Source organism: Podarcis vaucheri, assembly GCF_965113315.1.
Source record: "Podarcis vaucheri genome assembly, chromosome: 2".
NCBI classification, from domain to species: domain Eukaryota; kingdom Metazoa; phylum Chordata; class Lepidosauria; order Squamata; family Lacertidae; genus Podarcis; species Podarcis vaucheri.
Window position 1 is genome coordinate 75902336 of NC_138760.1, and position 10242 is coordinate 75912577.

Genomic DNA, 10242 nt, shown 5'->3' on the forward strand with positions numbered 1-10242 from the left:
GTGCTTCTCTCCAGGCATTTGATGGACTGTAATAGCTGTAACATGCGCTTAACCTGAAGCACATTGTTATGCTAAGACAGGGTGTGGGACTAGACTTGCTTGTTGACTGTAGCAATGAAGTCTTCACTGGGACTGTGTGGAATAGGGAGGTAGGGCTAGGAATCCTTTCACAAGCTGGGTGTATGGGAAGCACATCTTAAGTATGTTCCCTTTTCTGGATCCTCCAGTCTCAGAGGCTGCCCTTGGGACCACATGTACTCATCTGCACCCATCTTAGATGCCAGAAGAGAACTCTAGGGTGTTAAAGGCAGTGATGCTCAGCTGCTATGCTGTACTAGCCCTGCTCCTATGTATTCAATGGCAGCAGGAACGGTCCCAGGTAGACTTCTCCTCAAAATATCAAAGAGAAGGAGTGAGCTTCTTGGAGCTAGATGTTCAGCTGGTCATTTCTGCCTGCTCCTCCTCCTTTCTCTAGATGCCTCTGTGTGAGAAAAAGAAGAAGAGACTTCATCTCAGGCTGGACCATGGCAGGATGACTCTTTCCAATCCAAAGTCATGCTTTTTCATTGCCTTTTTGTAGCTCCCCAGGAGAATGTCACTTGTGGCAAAGATTGCCATCAGACTGAAGCAGGTGGATCTGCCTTCAGCAGAGCAGCAGTGCAGCCAGGGCTGGGATCTCTGCTTTTCACAGCCTCTGCAGCTGCTCAGCCCCTGGGGAACAGCGTGCCTGGCTGATTCGGACAGCCAGGTCCCCTCTGGCACAGCCAGCTCATAGTTTTGCTTGGCCTTGTGGCTTTATGGCACTACAACGATTGTTTATTTATTGCAATGGCCTTTTAATTGTCTGTGCTGGGACTGCTTCAGCTATTAATAACAGCTATAAATCAAGTTCAGAAATGCAGTCACAGGACCTTGCAAAGGCTCTGTGGAGTTGTGCTGCTCTTGAGGATTTGCATTTTGGCGGACGGCCTCCCTTGGATGTCCCATGAGCAAGTCCTGTGTAAGGGAGATGCATGTGTTTTCTTTAAGCTGGTCCATTAGCTTCTGATGGTGATAAGGTCACCATCTCTCAAAACTCTGGTACTTGTCACTAAACCAGGACTCTGCTGGTTTTCTTGGGGTCACAGAGGCTGATGACTCAATGGCTGCAACCAGTGGAAGTAAGGCAGGATGGAGACAGCACAAAGGAGAGATGGAGATGCAATTCATGCACACTTTTCCTACATGGGAAGTTCTACTGTCTTCTAACCCACCAAGAGTGTTCTCCATTGGAAGCCTGTGTAGACTAGATTGCAATTTATGGATTTTTGCAGCCTCAGCCATCATGCCGTGCCAGCTTGATGTGTAGCTATGATGAAAAATGAAAAGTGTTCCTCCAGATCCTTGGTTCCCTCCCACCCACATGCACACACTTGCCGAATCCCATTGTCCAGCGACAGAGGGCTGCTGCTGCTGCTGCTTGTTACCTACAAAATGAAAGACAAATGCTCTGTCTAGAAAGGCAGCAGAGGCTGAGGGCCACCCTGATTTCACAGAATGCTGATTTACGGGGAAGGATCAAAAAGCTTTTAGAAGAAGACATGATCCAAGTTTCTGCAGTGACTTAGCTCTTTGGCCTCGGGGCCTCTCAGCTGAGGAGATTTGGCTTCGGTTGTGCCTTGAACTTTGTTTATTTTTTTCCATGCGAAGTTTCCCTCCCTACACACTGGGAGGCAATGGCAAAACTGTACAGTGTTGTTCATCAGTTTTGGTGGAGAGAGCGTACGTGTAGGAAATTTATGCTGAAATGGCAAGAGCAATTGTATATGATGAGGCTACATCAGTGCAGAAGGCAGATTTCGCAACGGGTGGAACAGAAGAGGATCTGGCAGCCTCTTGGCCTCTCTCATTTCCCTCTTATTCTAAAGTGACACAGCAGAGGTACAGTGCTTGAGACCACAGTTCAAGTCTTGCTTTTCTGTGGTGTCTTCTCTAGCCAGTGAGCGATTTCACCATGTGTCCCAGTTTGTCATGCCACTGGGGGTCCCACACCATGATCTGTCTTCATGCCACCTTCAAAATTCTGGCAGCAGTTTACCGTGGCTTGCAGACAAAATGTGTGGCGAGAGCAGGTCTGTGCTATGTGCCAGGGTGCGGGAAATGCCTTTGCATGTGGGGCAGCTGCCCCATGGAGGGCTTTCCAAGATGACTTCCTATCATAGCTGTGTAAAACAGCCCTACCTCCCATATTTTACTTATTATCCAGATACCTCTCTTCTCCCCCTCCCCACCTCTCTCTGTGTGAATGTGTGTGGGGGTAAAGGTAATGTTATGTGCCAAAGGCTCATAGACTTGGAAGTCTGCCATCACTTTTAGCAAGGAACAAAGGAATCTGATAACAGAACATCTCCAAGGGAGAGGCTAAGGCTATTAAATCCATTCTGTAAAGAACTTACATTGGGATCCCTCACAATTGAGGTAGTTCTTTCAGAAAACATTGATGCTATGAAAGAAGTCCCTGCAAGATAACCATCTCTTGGTATGCTGGGGTGAGAAACATAACTGCAGGCTTGAGAATGTACGTGTAAATTTACTGCTGAAACCATTTGGGATTTTAGTTCTGCATAAATCTTTCTCCCCCTCCTCTTCCTAATCCCCCTCCTTCCAAGATTGCTTCCATAGTGCCGCTACCCTTTCTGGTAGTGGTTTAGAGATAAAAGGTCCTTTGGTTTAAGGGGACCAGAACTGAGGTGAAACTTAGCCTGTTGACACTGAATCAACAAATACCTCCAAACTAGCGGTATTTTGTGGGCGTTCTGCACAATTAAAATCGATTAAAGCACTCTGGTGCAACAAACCCACTTTTAAAAATTAAGAATTGACTTTTCACTGTAAGGAAAGTGATGGGGAAGCACACCTGAAAATGTGGGATAACATAATTGATTGATGGGAATTTGTATAACCTCCACACAAACAAATAGGACGAATGCTCAATAAACAGCGGACATTGTATAACCTTCAGGAGAGCTTTGTGTAAACAAATATGGGTGAATGGGTAATAAATGGGTTTTGAGACGTGCCCAGAGACTGTGAATGTGAAATATTTATGGGGGAGCCTGATGATGACCCTTTCAGCTAAGAAGCATCCCTACTGGAGGGAGGTTGGGTCTGGGTGTTCACTGGTAATCCCATGGAAAGGACATGAGATGCATGTGTGTATGTGGTATGTGGTAACAATGGCAGCCTAAGAGCCCAGAGTGAGTCGCAGCATCAGGTTGCTGATGCTCAGGTGAGCTCTCTGCCTGCCAGAGCTGGCCCTCATTACAGAAGTGTTTTCAGCAAAATCAGCTGGCACAGCACAGCTAGTTCTTTCCTAATGAGCTCCCATCCTTACATACCCCAAGGCAGTTGGGTAAGTGTCAAGCTCTCCCTCTTCAGGCTCTTGTGTTTGGCTTCTTGAGAAGCTGTTTTCCTGGATGTCAGAGACAGTGACTTTGAGCGACTGTTCATTAGCAAGGGCAGCCTTGATCCCTTTGGAAAAGAGATACCTTATCTGTGGTGTTGTCAGTCCCTAACTGTTCCCCAAAACAGAGGACAAAAACCCTATTCTTACTGACACTACTCAAAGCATATGATGCTGCTGTCATGTCTCGGGGGGGCAGGGGACTAGCAGTCATCCATAACATGAGCTCAGAGGTCAGAACAGGCAAATTGTAGTTTGCTAAGGGTGCTGACAGTTGTTCGGTGGCTCCTACGTATCTCACAAAGCTACAATTTCCAGAGTAGTTTAACAATCAATCCTTCTTCCCAGGAAACTCTGGGAACTGTAACTCTCTGGGCAAAATAGGGTTCTCCAAACAACTCTCATCACTCTTTAACAAACAACAGTTCCCTGGATTCTTTGGGAGAAACCATGGCCATTGAAGGTGGTATGATACTGCTTTAAATGTATAGTGCAGATGAGGCCCAAGTTAGAATTCCCAGCAACCCTTAACAAACTATAGTGCTCTCTTTGAGGGAAAGAATGTGCTTTGGAGGTGACATTTATACACAGCTTTAGAGTGGCTGTATGGTGCCTATGATCAATGGGCATCCCCTCATTTCCTCAACCTGGGTTCACATTCTGGATCTCTTGAGGTTTCATTCTTGATCTGGTAAAGTGTCACTGTGAGCAAGGAAACCTCAAAGTAATATTATACCAGCACTAAATCCCTAATGCACACATGCCAACAAGAGTGATCAGCCCCACTGATAATAATTTGCCCTCCCCCCAGGGGCGGAGGAAGGGGGCAGTGGGAGCGGTCCACCCTGGGTGTCATCACTGAGGGGGGTCACATTCGGCATGCCAGCCGCCCGTGACTCCCAAGCTTACCCCGAGGCGTTGGGGGAAGGGGTGGAGCTGTGCTGCCTTGCCAGCGGCCTTCCCCCCTTCCCCCTTTGTTTTGACAGCTTGGGGGAGGTTTGGGAGTCGCAGGCAGGTGGCACGTCGAATGTCACCCCCCTCAGTGATGACACCCAGGGTGGACCACCCCCACCGCCCCCTTCCTCCACTCCTGGGCCACTTCCAGGGGGGGGAGGCCACCCCCAAGCTGTCAAAAGGAAGAGGGAAGGGAGGAAGGCTGCTGGCAAAACAGCGTGGCTCCCCCCTCCCCCTGCTGCCCAGGAAGCAGCCCGCCATGGGCAGCTCACTCCACCCCCACCCCCTTTGGGTGGCTTGCTCTGCCCCCATGGGTGCCTCGTCCCCATGGTCCCGCCCACCAGGTGCACAGCATGTGCACCACTCCGGGTGCCGGAAATTCCCCTCAGCTGAAATTCCTGCTAAAAGCTTTACAACACAGTCCTATGTATATTTTCTCAGAACTATGTGCAGCAGGGCTAACTCTCAGGTTGGTGTGCACAAGACTGCATTGCAGATTCAACCAGTTAAGGTGTGTCACCCTAATATATTATGCTTACAAATTTGTGAATTAGCATAAGTGAAATGGCCTTCTCACATTAAACTGTTAACAACTCTAGATTGACAAGTTGCCAGTAGAAAAACTGGGGTGTCCACATCCACTTCTGGAGTAATGTTGGCTAACTCTAGAACGGCAGTACAGACACATAAAGTCTGTTTTCCAGGCTCTGTAGCGTTCGGATTTCTGGGCAATGAAAGGCAGGTACTGAATGTGGTTTTAATTGATTGGCGGGAAATGATGTGCATTTTAAGTCGATTTCCTCAAGACTCTGAAGATCCTGTTTAGATTAAAAGCAAAAGAAACTGATCCAATATGTGGCTACAAGGTAGGATGATGCTAGCATGCACTTCTTCCAGGACTGTTTGAGCAGAACGGGGCAACGCCAACTGTCTTTCAGTTTCTCTGCATTCTTTCCAGACTCTGCCACAACTGAGCTTAAACACTGCTTAGCAGTTTCTCCTTTTCCTTAAGGCTCTTTTGCTCTGGCCCCCAGACACTGCCTATTTTATCCTGGAGAAAGCTGGAGCCTGCAAATGCAGGGAAATGAGTCTGAGAATACACTTGGATGTTTCATTGTGGGGCTTGTGTGGACTATGCACGGGGAAGGGCTGCATAGGCTCATGCCACAGAGGAAAGAAAGAGGTGCTTGGCTGTGTGCCATCTGCCTCTGGGGACAGGGTGGAGTCTGGTAGGCAGGCAAGGAAAACCCCTGCTCAGGAATTGATCAGGTGGACAAAAATAGAAACTGGCAAGATCTGTAGTAGGGTGGGGTGATCAGGTTCTTTTCAGGTTGTAGGTTTCTCTATGCACTGAAGATTCTGCTTTCCACAAACCTTTCTATCGTAGAACAGAGGCTTCAGCTTACCTGCAGTCTCTTTTGCAACCTTGACATCCACATTGCAAACAGAGAGTGATCAGCAATTTCTTCACCCCGTTCTCAAGGCAGCCATCTCCTTCTCATTGACTCAGCCCCCCTTCTTAGTGCTGGCTCATGCTTGCGTTCTTTACTGGGGTCACACAACAAGGACATGTCTGGATGAGAAATTGAAAGCAGGCTCAGATCTCCTGGGTGGTCATGGTTTCCAAATAACCAGGAGCACATTGGTGTGTAATGTGTAGTTCGGTCCACATCCTAACTGAGTCTCACAGCCTGTGCAAGTACACCAAACTCATTTACTGTCGGGGGTGTGGCTGCACCCTAAGGCCTTATCTTATCAGGGTTTTATCAAGAACTTTATCTTACCAGGTAAAGAACTTTATCACAAAGCTTTTAGCTTATCAGGATCTCCCTGACCAATTGCAAAAAACCCCACAGGTTCCTAAGAAGCTTTCCTTACACTTAGACTAGTGGCCCATGCTTCGTACATAAGAATTTCCTAGCTAGGAATGGGAAATCTGCCCATTTTAGTTTTCTTGGGTTCTTCTTTCCTCTACCTTAAATTAAATTCTCCCCATTTTGAAGCCATTTGCATTTTTCATTTTAAAAAGTTCATACACATTTTAGTGCCAATTTCTCCTAACAAACACATTTTAATATGCAGTTTTTACTAACATACACACTATGGAAAGCAATTTCCTCTAACATAATGCATATTATATGCTATTTTTTACTAATATCTTTATTCCAATCAACACTTTCCTCTAATATATGCATTTTTGTGAATATTGGCTTGTTGGAAAACTACCTCACAAAATTCTGGTCCATGTGAATTTTGAAGGCTCCCTGTGCTTCAGTTCTCATATTGCTTTGGAAAGTGCAGATTTGCTAGATTTGGCTTTGACTTTCTCCTCCATCCCTATTCTTATACCAGCATATTAGCATGGGACCCTCTGCATGCAAAGTGTATGATCTACATCTATCTAAGCTATGGTCCCCCCCTACACTGTGGAGGTTCTCTGATTTTGACTAAGGCATTGGAAGAAATGTTCTTGTTTTCAGCCATGTTGGGTGCCCTACCAGCTCCTGTTTACATTTAATGAGGTTTTTAGCAAGCATTTTTGCTGCACAGATACTTTTTCAGCATTATGAAATGGAATGAAGGAGACCTGTTTCTAGGACTTGAACGGTTGCTTCTTCCCTGGGGGTTGCCCGGGGCATCTTGGGTTTAGACCTATGCCTGTGTTACAGCTAATAGCTTCTGGCGTGCCACTGACACCCTCTGTCTGTGCTATGATATTTCAGGTGTCAGCAGTCGGCTCTCTCAGAAATCTGGACCTAGCTATGGATGAAGAGCTTTTGGAAACTTGAGCTCCTTGGGAAGTTTGCCTGCTTCGATTTGTCTTTGTTGTTCCTGAAGAAAAGAACAAGCAGTGTATGATATGAGGTCGCTTTCAAGCCATGCCTCATAGCTTGCATCACCCAGCCTTGCGGGGGAAAGGATAGATTTTAATTGAATCTTGATGAAAATAAATGTGGGTTTCGTTTACGAGGATGGCAGGGGGGCAAACTCTTTTTCTTTTCCTTTTTTACTAAACCCAAAACATCTGGAAGAAGCCTGAAGAACCTTCAACTCTTCTGATTTATTCCATCAATCCAGCATCTGTCAGGGTCTTTCCAGATGACAAAAAAGTATTTTGTTTTTAAAGGCTCTGTGCTGCCACAGACCCTGATGTAGCAACATCTTGTCTTCATGCATTGGGTGGCAGCAGTCTCACTGTAGTGGGTAGTAGACGGCTGCACTAAAAAGGTTGTGGGGGTACCCTATTGCAGCTGAAAAGAAATTGAGCACCGAGTACTTGCCCAGCCTCTTCGTTGGTTTCTGCTGCTGCAAACTGCAATTCCCACCGGAGTGATATAATAATGTGCACCGTAGCATCCTACATAGGCCAAAGTTTCCATGTGAGAAACAAAACTATCCTGGCCATTTCACTAATGCTAATTCACAAATTCGTAAGCAAACAAATTTAAATTAGCATGTTTTAATTGGTAGATGCAATTTCTCACAGGTAGATGCTTTCTAATTGGTAGATACTTTCTCACTGAGAAAGCTTGAAATTACAACCAAGACAACTTCAAGGTGAGTGCTTTCATTGCTGCATGGAAGGGATTCGTGTCACTTACGGCCTGTGATGTCACAGACATCATGCCAGAGGCGCCCCTGATGCTCACATAAGCATATTCCACACACTATAGTTAGAAGTACCATAGGGAGGAAGCCCCGTTTTGCTTGAGTGCTAGGGAAGTGATTTACCACAATACCTACACCAGCTGTTCGTTTACTAATCAGCAAAAACGATTATCTAGATAGGCCATCAAACTCAGAGACACTTTGGGGTTATGTCAGCCCATAGGCACAATATCTTCATTCATATCTTGCTTTTCCTTCAAGGGTCTCAAAGTGATGTTTTATCCCCACAACAAACCTATGCAGTGGGCTAACATTCTTTGGGGAAAGCCATGACTGTTATAGTGGTATAAATGTGCCTTAAATATATAGTGTGGATGTGACCTTGGGTCCTCAGTGAGCTTCAGAACTGACTTGAAATGTGAGCCTGGCTTTCCCCTATCCACTGACTCACCTGTGAGTATTAGCAGAGATGGTTCTAAGCAGATCAGTGAGTGGCACCCTGAAACATTAGGATGCATAGTTGATAAACAAGACATTAAATGAGGCTAGTATCAGGGAGGCGACAGAGGAGATCTTGATGTGAATGAAGGAAATTGTATCAAAAGGGTGGCTATTTCCTCAAAACTTTGGTGGTGTGACTGAGCAATGCTCAGGGTGAATGTGTCAGGGTTAGAAGTTTATAAAATTATATTTGTGAATTATTTAAACAACCACTGTAAATATTTTAGCATTAAAACATTAGGCTTGATATAACATTTATGAAAGAATATACCGGTAATTGAAAATTAAGATAAACAAGAGGAAAAATAAATAGTTTGGAGAAATGTAATTAGATGCCAGAAATTGGGGAGGGGGGTGGAGGATTGGAAACCAGGGGCGGGGTGGGGGAGATTTCATATTGTATTTGTGGATAAGTATTGAATTTATAAAATATTGTGATTATAAAATTTGAAAACTTGAAAATAAAATATTAAAAAAAGTTTATAAAATTATGCAGGGGACAGAGAAAGTGGATGGAAATGAGTCCCATTCCCCCCCCCCCCATGACGCTTGAACTGCTGGACATCCAATGAAGCTGAATGCTGGAAGTTTCAGAACTGATCAAAGAAACTAGTTCTTCAAGCAGCGCATAGCTAAACTATGAAACTCACTCCCACGTTCACATCCAACTTGGATGGCTTTCAAAGGGGATTAGACAAATTCATGGAGGACAAGGCTATCAAGGTTACTAGCAATGATGGCTATGTTCTGTCTCCATGGTTGGAGGCAGTGATGCTCCATGAATATCAGTTGCTGGAAACTGCAGGATGGGACAGGGCTCTTGTGTTCAGGTCTTGCTTGCAGGCTTCCCCATTGGCTACTGCTTACCATCCACCACCACAAATGACAAGATCCACTCAGCAAGGTCAACAGTAGATAGTAGGTGGTAGGGTGACAACTCAAGGGACCAGCTCCATATTAGATGGTCTAAACTGAATGATAATGTTGCTGGACTACAACTCCCATCAACCCTGACCATTGGATATGCTAGCTGGGACAAAGGGAGTATTGGCGGAGTCCAGCAATACCTGGAGAGCTCCCCAACCTGCATTAAACCATTGGTGTTGGAGGGAAAGTGTTATCAGAGTTCCAGAGAGATGCAATCCAGTGTTTTCTACTGCAGTGTTTATAATCGCTCGTCTTGCGAGTGGTAGGGTGAGATTTCTTCTTGAACGAGAATTCCCCCAGCTTTAAGCCAGATGTGAGTGTCCTCTAAGGGAGGGTGGCTTTTCAGCAAAGGGAATGATTCATCATCATCATCATCAGATGAAGTCACCTCAGGACAAACCAGTTTTATGAATCTTCCGTGACTGTTCGTTTTCTGCTTTTATAGCATGTGGTATAATAAATGGTAAATCTGTGGCTTAGACTTCTAAGCATTTCCTGTAACAGCAGATGCATAATAAATAGGGGATGAAATGCATTAGGGAAAGAAGGTATATACGTTAAATAAATGTGTGTGTTTTAAAAAACTTGCCCATGACAAACATAAGAACACAGTAAGAGCCCTTCTGAATCAGACTAAAGACACATCTTTTCCACCACACTAACATTGACTGTCCTATTCCCAGTAGTGGCCAGCAGGGCGGCACGGGGTAGTTACCATGAAGGGGAGGGGCAAGGAAGCTTAGCAGGGTGTGGTGCAGTGGGAGCAGCATCAACTTGGCCCCACTGCTGTGCCCGTGCTGTGCTGAGCT

The 10242-nt window shown here is 45.5% G+C and overlaps 1 long non-coding RNA gene across 1 annotated transcript; it reads left to right on the forward strand.

The window, feature by feature from the left end:
- The first annotated feature begins 3278 nt into the window (after positions 1-3278).
- LOC309527473 lies at positions 3279-7359 on the forward strand. The gene is made up of 3 exons (XR_014217253.1): positions 3279-3391; positions 4838-4907; positions 7120-7359. It is a non-coding gene; the product is annotated as an uncharacterized lncRNA (long non-coding RNA).
- Positions 7360-10242: the final 2883 nt, after the last annotated feature.